The following is a 9,864-nucleotide window of genomic DNA, read 5'->3' on the forward strand; positions in this document are numbered from 1 at the left end:
AGGAGACAAAGGACAAGGAAGGTTGGAGGGACTGTGCTCAGACTTGTCCACAGGTTCAGACAGGAGGGGAAATGTCTGTGTTTGGCCTGGTTGAAGGTAAATACGGGAGCCACCCCCATGTCTTAGGAGAGTCAGGAGAAAGAGTGGACTTTGAGTCTTATCTAAGTCACATGGGAAGAATAGATTTTTGTGTGTGTGTGTGGTGAACTGTGTAATGAAACAAAATGTTGGGGGAATTTCTTAACTGTCCCTGTTTTCTGGGAGCACAGGGCTCAGGTAAAGTTCAATATTGTCAAACCAAATGAAAGCATATGTAGAATAGTCTCCTCAAGTGTGAATATCCTGCTCTGTCCTTGTCCCTCTCTCACTGAGCATCTCTCTCTCTCTCTCTCTCTCTCTCTCTCTCTCTCTATATATATATATATAAACTCAATGGGTTCCTTTCCAGCTTGAAAAGATCTATTACTCTGATTGGTCTATATTGCTATGGAGATCAACCTAGGAAACTAGACCTTTCTTCTGAGTTTGTTGGTGGTCGTATATCAGGGCAATTTCTGTAGCAAGTAACAGAAAAAAAAGCAAAAGAAAACTCCATCCAACCATGCCAGCCAGATAGGAATGTACTGGCTCATAGAGTTGTGAAGTCTAGGGCTACCATTGGCTTTAATCAGCTTGGGCCACTGATTAAAACACCATTTTTAGTAATACTGTATGTCATGTCTATTTGCATGTGTGGTTTTTTGATCTGGCATTATAGAGTATGTACTCAGCATCTACAAAACATCATCTGTTTCTAGGTTGAGGTTCCCAAAAGCATCCAGAAGAGCAGCATGGTAGAGTGGGAAGAAGCCAGGGTTTTGGAGACAGATCCGCCCTTGCTATGTCTGTGTCATTCATGAAGCAACGTATTTCCCATTTTTTGAGCTTCAGATGCTTCATTTGGAAAATGGATTTAATACACAAATTAAAGAACAGGGAGTAGATATTTGTGAAAAGCTTATAAAATAGAGGTACTCTATGCATGAGTTACTATTGGATTATCGCATCATGATAGATTTTTTTATTGACATTTTGGGTGAAAGTCAAAGATATGATTATCTGATGAAGCCAATATAAAATACCACAACCTTTCCTTGGACCCTAGGGTGCCAGGTGGTAAGGACAGTGATCTGCCCTGATATAGCAATGCTTATAGTTCACATATTTTGAGTTTAAAAAGATTTCTGCAATGCTCTGCAAAGTTGTAATAGAAAAAAAAACACACGGACTTCACAGAAATTGCCATAAAGATTTAATGAGAAAACAGATGCTATTTGGGGGGGACACAATGTTACTTATTGATGGATGAAAATTATATGCAGACACTACAGCAAGCTATATATAATAGAACTTTTTTATTTTTTTAATCCTCACCCGAGGATATTTTTCCATAAATTTTTAGAGTGGAAGAGAGAGGGAAAATAGAAATATTGACGTGAGAGAAACACATTGATTAGTTGCCTGCTTCACAAGCCCCAACCAGGGCTCAGGCCAGGGAGGAGCCTGCAACCAAGGTACATACCCTTGACCGGAATCAAACCCAGGACCCTTCAGTCTGCAGGCTGACACTCTATCACTGAGCCAAACTGACTAGCAGTGGTCAGCAAACTGCGGCTCGCGAGCCACATGCGGCTCTTTGGCCCCTTGAGTGTGGCTCTTTCACAAAATACTGACTTCTGCGCATGGGCCACAAAGTTTCAATTGCACTGTACATGCGCTCCTGCACGTGGTATTTTGTGGAAGAGCCACACTCAAGTGGCCAAAGAGCCACATGTGGCTCATGAGCCGCAGTTTGCCGACCACTGGGGTAGGGCTATAACATAATCTTTTTTTTTTTTTTTTACCATGAAATGCTAGCAGGACTTAGCCTCCTATTTCCAGAGAATTTCTCCTTTGATCATGGAATCAAGAGCAGGCAGAGAATGAGAACCCTGCATTGATTTTTTTCTTCTGGGCCCAGGGTGTTTCTTGATAGTTGAAGAAGGGAACCTTGAATCTTCCCCTCCTCTGCTTTTGTTCTGGTTCCTAATGAATTTGGCCATAGGAAAGCAGTGAATCTTGCCGTCTGTGGCTAGAACTGATTTCAGTACGAGTTAGAGAATTCAGCCTAGAGAAAAAGTAAGATGAGAAGAGAAAATTCCCGTTAGTATTTTAAATGATGTTTTGTAGATGCTGAGTACATTCCAATATGGCAGAGACAGGCGTCTTTCCCTTGGAAGTCATTCTACCATGTCATGGAGCCGACTCTTGGGAAGTTCTTGGCATATTATTGTGTACAATTTCTTCATAGATTTCCCTTTATTTAGTTATATTTCATAAATCAATAAGAATTTAAAAAGAGAAAAGCAAGTAGTTAGGAGACAGACAGCACAGAGAGTAGGTATTGGCTGGAATGAGGAGGGACAGGAAGCAGGCTGTGGCAGGATCTGTTCAACTCTAGGACCAGTCAGGGAAATGACCCTCAAAATGAATCCGAGGAGGCGGCACTGATCCAGATCAACAGGGAAGTGCCTTCTTAATTTTGTGAATTTCCTTCTCTATTTCCCTTCTAAGCTGAAGTGGGTCTCAAGATGTTGATTTCCATAATCTCTATGGATTTGGTTGATTTTTAGGTTGTTCCCTTCAAATTGATATTTAATCTATTTCAAAGCTTCATAGCTGTCCTTGTTAATCTGAATAACCCAAGTTTTTTTTTTTGTTTTTAATATATATTTTTATTGATTTCAGAGAAGAAGGGAGAGGGAGAAAGGTAGAAACATCAATGATGAGAGAGAATCATTGATGGGCTGCCTCCTGCATGCCCCCTACTGGGGATCCAGCCAGCAACTCAGGCAAGTGCCCTGACCGGGAATCTAACTGTGACCTGCTTCATAGATCAATGCTCAACCACTGAGCCAGGCCGTTTGGGCCAACCCAAGTTTTTAACACCAGTCCTGGGAGCACTGGGGAGTGGGGCTGAGGTGGACAGCTCTACTCTCCTCCACCTTGTAACCTAGCTGTTGTTTTCCCACAGACCCTTTCCCCTGGTTCACATTCCCATGCTGCCCCATTGTTGAACTCTGGTCTAATAAAATTCAAAGTAGATTTCTGAAGGAAACACAAGAGGGCAGCCACAGAGCACACAAGAGGGCTCTACTGTCTCCGGAGCCCAAACAGGAGGAGACTCACCCCACTATACCTCCTGTGGGGGCAGCGAAGAGCAGAGATACCAGTGGATGTAGGGAGGATAAGGGCCTCCGTGACATTCCTCTGTCTGTGAAAAGACGTACACAAATTGGAGAGATATTCAAAGAACTGTTTCTTTATATCAGCCAAAGATCAGCAGGATTGAAACATTCATTGCTAAGTTTTTAATAATTACTGAACCACAAATCCAACTGTTTACTGCATCCCAGTGACTCCCCATGGTTCTTGGAATAAAATTCAAAATTGTCCATGTGAGCTACAAGCCCTTGCTGATCTGGTCCTTGTTTGGCTCTCCAGTCCCACGTCTGGCCAGTCTTGCCTGCATTCTAGCCACAGTGACCGTCTCCATTTCCTCAAATGCATCTCTCCCGCTGTGCTAATGGGCTTTCAGATGCTGCTACCCCCTCAGTCGCCTGCCCTTCCTCTAATTAATCCCCACTCACCTCTCATACCATTTCTTAATCCTCCGGTCTTCAGGGAAAACTTCTCCTGAACATGCATTCCTGTCATGGGCTCTCAGGACTTTGCCTCCATAGCAGGTATAATGAGACACATAGTCACACAGGCATACATGTGTGTCCACTCCACTGGACTGTAAACTTCATGAGGACAGAGACCTGTTTTCTTTGCTCCCCACAACATCCCCAGAACCTGCTAGTGCTTTGGGCACATTGGAAACTTGCTCCTTTCTGGAGGAAAAATGACTGTGTAGGGATAACCCATGCTCAGAGAAGGCCTGTTTATAGCAAGGTGGGAGACCTACCTGGGAAGGACCAGAGCGTGACCACCAGGATTCAAGACCTGTGGGTGGTCGTTCTAAGTGATGAGAACAATTAACACCAACTGTTTAAACTGAGCAGAGGAAGCCTCTTCCATTTGGAAACTAGTTTGTTGTCAGTTTAAGTCATCAAAGCCACACTCCAGGGCCCTCACAGATACCTTATGGTCAGTTCCCAGATTTATTAAACGCATGCTCAGAAACACACCCCTCCTTAAACACACACCTCAAACATTCTCACAAAGTAATTGCCAATCTCCTCAGTATTTTGTTTCCTTTCCTGTTGTGCTTTCCCTGACTTTCTTTTTTGTTTTTGTTTTTCTGCCTTAACTTGTTAGCACATCGAGAAGGGAACATACATTTGTTTCTTCACAGCAGCCAGTGCACTGTTAAATAACACAACAGTACTTAAGGATAACAACCACAGCTTATGTCTTGGGAAAATTAAAAGGCTTTTAGAGGACCTTTTTATTTTTCTTATATTGTGGATAGCTCACTGGGATATTTGAGTCCAAGTTAAATGTGTATTAGAAGACTGAAGAGATTCACTGGTATTACATATATAAGCACAAATCATCAATTATCCAGAAGATGCATCATTCAAAGACATAAGGAAAGGGAACTGGTGGATAGAATGCCCAGTAGTTGCTGGAGTGACTGAAGCACATGAGTAAAATAGTAATTCCGGGAGAAAAGAGACTGGAAATGTGATGATGAAGAAATGAGAGTGAACAGTGTTCACGGAGAGGAAGACAGGGGGCCTGAAAACTGGGCAAGCAGAACCATGATAACCATCACCGTCATCATCTTGTGCTAAGAGTGAGTTGGCAAATAGTTTCCCATACAGGCTGGGCCGGTGCTAGGAACACGGGGCAGGGGCACAGAAGCAGAGCTCAGTTCCCCATTTCCCCCTAAGTTCTGAGTAGGAATGCAGAGAGGTCAGTAGTGGATAACACTATAATGGCCCAAACTAAACTATTAAGGTTAAGAAAAGAGGAAAAAACCCCACAAACATCATAGACAACAGTATGGTGATAACCAGAAGGAAGGGGGGTGGGGGAAGGGGGAAGGTAGCAGAAGGTAATGGGGGGATAAATGGTGATGGGAGGAGACTTGACTTGGGGTGGTGAACAGACAACGTAATATGCAGATCATGTCTTATAGAATTGTACAGTGGAAACCTATATGATTTTATTAACCAATGTCACCCCAATAAATTCGATTAAAAAAAGACACACTGGCCCTAGAGGAGGTGATCAGGAAGGCGGAGAAAGTCAGGCCTTCATCTCCTAAGTAAAGTCCTCCTTCACCTCCACCCCAGGCATCTCTTCTCAGCTAGACTCCTGCTCTCACTGCTGTTTCCCTCCCCTGGCCTTGAGGTTGGATGTTTCTAGTGGTCTGTACCCTCCAGTTAGATCAAGGAGACCAGGGTCCTCTTCTGCCTGTCTTGGCCACCTCAGTGCATGGTACAGATATGGTTGCTGTATACATCTTACATTTGAAAACAGTCTTGTTCTGAATCCAAGTCACACATGGAGAAATCTTTGGTCCTAAGGCTGACCTCCCAACCGAACAGCTCTATGTTTTCAGGCTTGGTTGCTTGTTGCAACATATTCTGGTGAAACATCAAAGAAACCACAGCATGCCTCTCTTGGAATCAACTACAGCAGTGGAGTTTTCTTTACTTTTTATTCTCTCAATGCTACAGTTGTTTGAACAAACACTGTTATTGATAATTCAGGTGGCCCAGCCTCATCCCATGTTATGTGCCTTAATTAGCTTCCCTCTGGGTCATGTTTTTGGTCTCCTGCTGGGTGTTCCTGAATGCAGGACCAGGTGGGTGGTCTGGGAGGACTCTTGTGATTCCTTACTGAACTCCACAAAGGTTATTGCTTTTAGCGTATTTGAGCTCTGTAGAATAGTTTTGCTCTCGGTGCTCTCTGAAAGACATCGTGCCTATTCCATTTTCTGCTGATTTAAAAACGTAGATACATGATCTAGAGCCAAGATAAAGTGGGAAGAGAATCAGATTCTTTCCAATTTTTAAAAAAATCCTCACCAGAGGAAATGTTTATTGATTTTTGAGAGAAGAGAGAGAGAAAGAGATCCATGCAAGAGAGAAACAGTGATCAGTTGCCTCCCTTATGTGCTGTGACTGGAAATCAAACCCCAACCTGGGTATGAGTCCTGACAGGGAATCAAACCCACAACCTTTTGGTGTACAGGATGGCACTCCAATCAACTGAGCCACCCGGCCAGGGTCCCCATTTTTTTCAGAAGCTAAACTAACCAAGAAAAAATTGTGATGTCTTCAATTTTATGTTTGGTAGGATAACAGAGTGGAAGATGGTCTAGAATAGATTTTACTCTGTGCTTTAAACCCAGTCATCTCAACTTTTGTGGTCACTGCTTTTTCATCTATAAAGTCAAAGGATTACATGAAATGGACCAATTCTAAGGGCCCTTTTGGTTCTAACATTCTAGGGAAATATGTTACACAAACCTCAAAGGCTTTTAGAGAAATGGAACTGTTCTAATCCAATGGTGGATTTTAACTTGATTAATATAAGGTCACTAGAAACTGGAAAGACACGAGGAGATGTCCTTCATTTTTCCTATGAAAAGGAGCTTACCCATAGGCTTTCTGTGTGCAATGTTTTAACACAAGTCAAGTAAAGGAGAAAATGGCAGAAGAGACAAAAAAGGGACTTGCACTATCTAGTAAGCACAAATGATTTTATTATAATTTTCACAATAACTCCATAAGGTAGACATTATTATTTCCACTAGACAGATGAGAAAACTGAGACCTAGAAGGGTTCAATGAGGCTAAGTCAATTGCCCAAGAACTGTTCTAGTCCAATGGTGGATTTTAACTTGACTAATATAAGGATCTGATACACAATAAGTAAGTTATGTATCTCGAATTCATCCAACTTTTTCTGATTCCAAAGTTTCTATTGCAAACAAAACAAAATACTATAAGAACAAATGCCATCCCTCCAACTTGGATTTATTACCAGCATTAGTGCAAGTGATTCTACAAGGAATTCGAGTTATGGGCACGAGGATGGAAGTTGCCTCATTTTTGTAGTAGATGGTCTTTTAAGAGTCTTTTCCAAGTCTCCATGGCACATCCGGCTCATTACTGCTATAGAACATGTCTGTCCAATCGGACTATATCATTATCATCATCGTCATCATCACCATCATGGTCAAATGTGAAGTATGAACACACGTTTCCCACTATCCATACTTTGAAGATCAGCCTCCTTTGCTATGTAGGCAAACGTAGATACACTGGCTAGTGCTGGGGCTGGAGGGCTGGACCATATGAAGGATGATGCATGATTTTGGTCTTAGGAACATCATGTTCTTCTTAAGTAGTTGCGAATATTTGATTTCAAGGAACAGGAAACCACTTAAGCAGTGTAGAACAAAAATGGAAATCCATCATAAAGATGGGGAAGTGGGACTCATAGACGCAAAGCAACACAGCGGAGCCTCTGGAATGAGGAACGTGCACAGTGACAGGAATCCAGGGGACCCTCCCTGGGCCTCTCACGTGTGTGCTTTGTTCTGTTCCTCTGCTGCGTGTGTCCGCATTGGCAGACGGGCTCTCTTTGCAGACAGTCACAAGGCAGAAAAGATCTGGGTCTGGTCCACAGGGGTAACTTCTATTCTCCATCCCCATGAAAAGAATTCTCATTGGTCCAGTTTGGGACCGATGCTGAGTTAATTATAGCATCGGTCCCAATTCTTTACGCCCCTTCCAAAGAATTATCTAAAATCGTTGCATGGCCTCTTGGAGGACAGATGGCATTGAGGGAACTGTTATAGGATATCGGAAGAATGTTGTGTACTGGTAAACTTTTTGTAAGAGGATCGTGGTAATCTGGAAAACAAGGGGTGTTCCTGAGCATTGGGTTAGCCAGTTGAAGAGCAGAACTTGACAATGTGAGCTGGTTGCTATTAGCTTTATTTTGGTAAAGCAGTGAAGAAAGAGATGAGCTCAGGAAAGAAGGTTTGCAAACAGATTCACAGAGACATCGAGAGCCTACAGTGCCTGGGACTTTCAAGGTTGGAAAAGAAATTGCTTTTAACCATTTCAAACTGTGGCACAGCCTTAGGGCTGAGGCCAAATCCAGAGCGGCGTCACTAAGATCAAATATCAGAGCAGGTAATTGTCACAGCTTTTGAAAAGACTAAAGTATTACTGACTAGATCCTTTTATCCAGACAAAAGTGTTGTTAGAAATATTTAAAATGTGGTCCCACCTATGCCCTAAGTAGCAGATGTGACTGGTGCCCCACCCGGGGTATCTCGGCCAGGGTGCTGCCCTCCACACCCTGCTGCTGCAGGTGTTGGCTGCTAATGGCTCACGCCTGTAACTCACCTCCACCTGACTGTCCTTGGCTGACCAGAGCTATCCTGAATTCCCTGCAGCCTATAGCCTATGTCAGTGATGGCGAACCTATGACATGCGTGTCAGAGGTGACAAGCGAACTCATTTTTTTGGTTGATTTTTCTTTGTTAAATGGCATTTAAATATATAAAATAAATATGTTTTACTATGGTTGCAAATATCAAAAAATTTCTATATGTGACACGGCACCAGAGTTAAGTTAGGGTTTTTCAAAATGCTAACACGCCGAGCTCAAAAGGTTTGCCATCACTGGCCTATGCCCTATCATCTGCTGGCCTTTCCACAAATAATTCCCAATGATCCCAAACGTAAAATAAGAAGGCAGAGCTTAAAATGGAAACCTAGATCAGCTCTAGAAATTCAATCATCAGTGACTGGACAAGTGACTCTGTTTTATATATTTATTGAACACATGATAATATCCAAGAAAGACGGTCCCACAGCATTTAAGCAACATTCCTTCATGTGATGCAGATAAAAATAACACCCGAATCACAGGCATCAGCCTTTCTTCTATCTTCCCCTGGCACTTTTGCTGAAGTTTGAATGAGAATAGGGAAAATGCAGAATATTACCTTACATAGAACACTCATTACAAAGCCAGCTCACAAAGCCTCGGTGACTGTAACAAAAGGCAACTGATATGAATAGCAAGCAAGGAGAGTCATAATTATCCAAACTATCTTGACAGGTGAGTGCGGCTGACCTTTCAATGCAGAGCCCTGGAAATTGTAGGAGGGGATGCAGCCTCTTGAAAGAATGTGCTGCTCTCTTCCACCGCAGGCAGTGGCTCTCTTTAGCTCTAATTGGGTCGCAGGTTCTCTGGCTCTGTCGCCACCTGTCTCCCAGGAGCAACCGACGGGAAGAAAGACCATTGCTCCCAGGAGCTCGCTGAGCAAGGGCTGTGCAGGGCCTTCCCAATCTGGCCCCCAGTCCAAGCTGTCTAGCTTCCTATCTCACGACTCTGCCCCTCCCTGGATAGTATTTTTACTCCTTTCTTGGTTTATTTTCTCACGGGCAATGAATGCACTACTACATCTTGTCATTCATTCATTTTCTCTGTAGTCACATCATTGTTCAGGGTCAAAGACACCTAATTTAGCTCTTTAAAAGTGAGCCCTCTTCTGGGCTCAGTTGGAATGTTGCCTATCACTTACAGCCTTTTTGATGACTTTGCATTATATACAGGATAACATCCAAAATCTCTTCTGTGGTTTGTAGTGTCCTGAATAATCGACTTTGGCTTCTTTTGTATGCATCATCTCATGATGTCTGCTCATGTCTCACAAGTATCTAGCCCAGGGGTGGGCAAACTTTTTGACTCGAGAGCCACAATGGGTTCTTAAACTGGACCGGAGGGCCGGAACAAAAGCATGGATGGAGTGTTTGTGTGAACTAATATAAATTCAAAGTAAACATCATTACATAAAAGGGT

This window comes from Myotis brandtii, unplaced genomic scaffold (genome assembly GCF_000412655.1).
Source record: "Myotis brandtii unplaced genomic scaffold, ASM41265v1 scaffold441, whole genome shotgun sequence".
Lineage (NCBI taxonomy): Eukaryota > Metazoa > Chordata > Mammalia > Chiroptera > Vespertilionidae > Myotis > Myotis brandtii.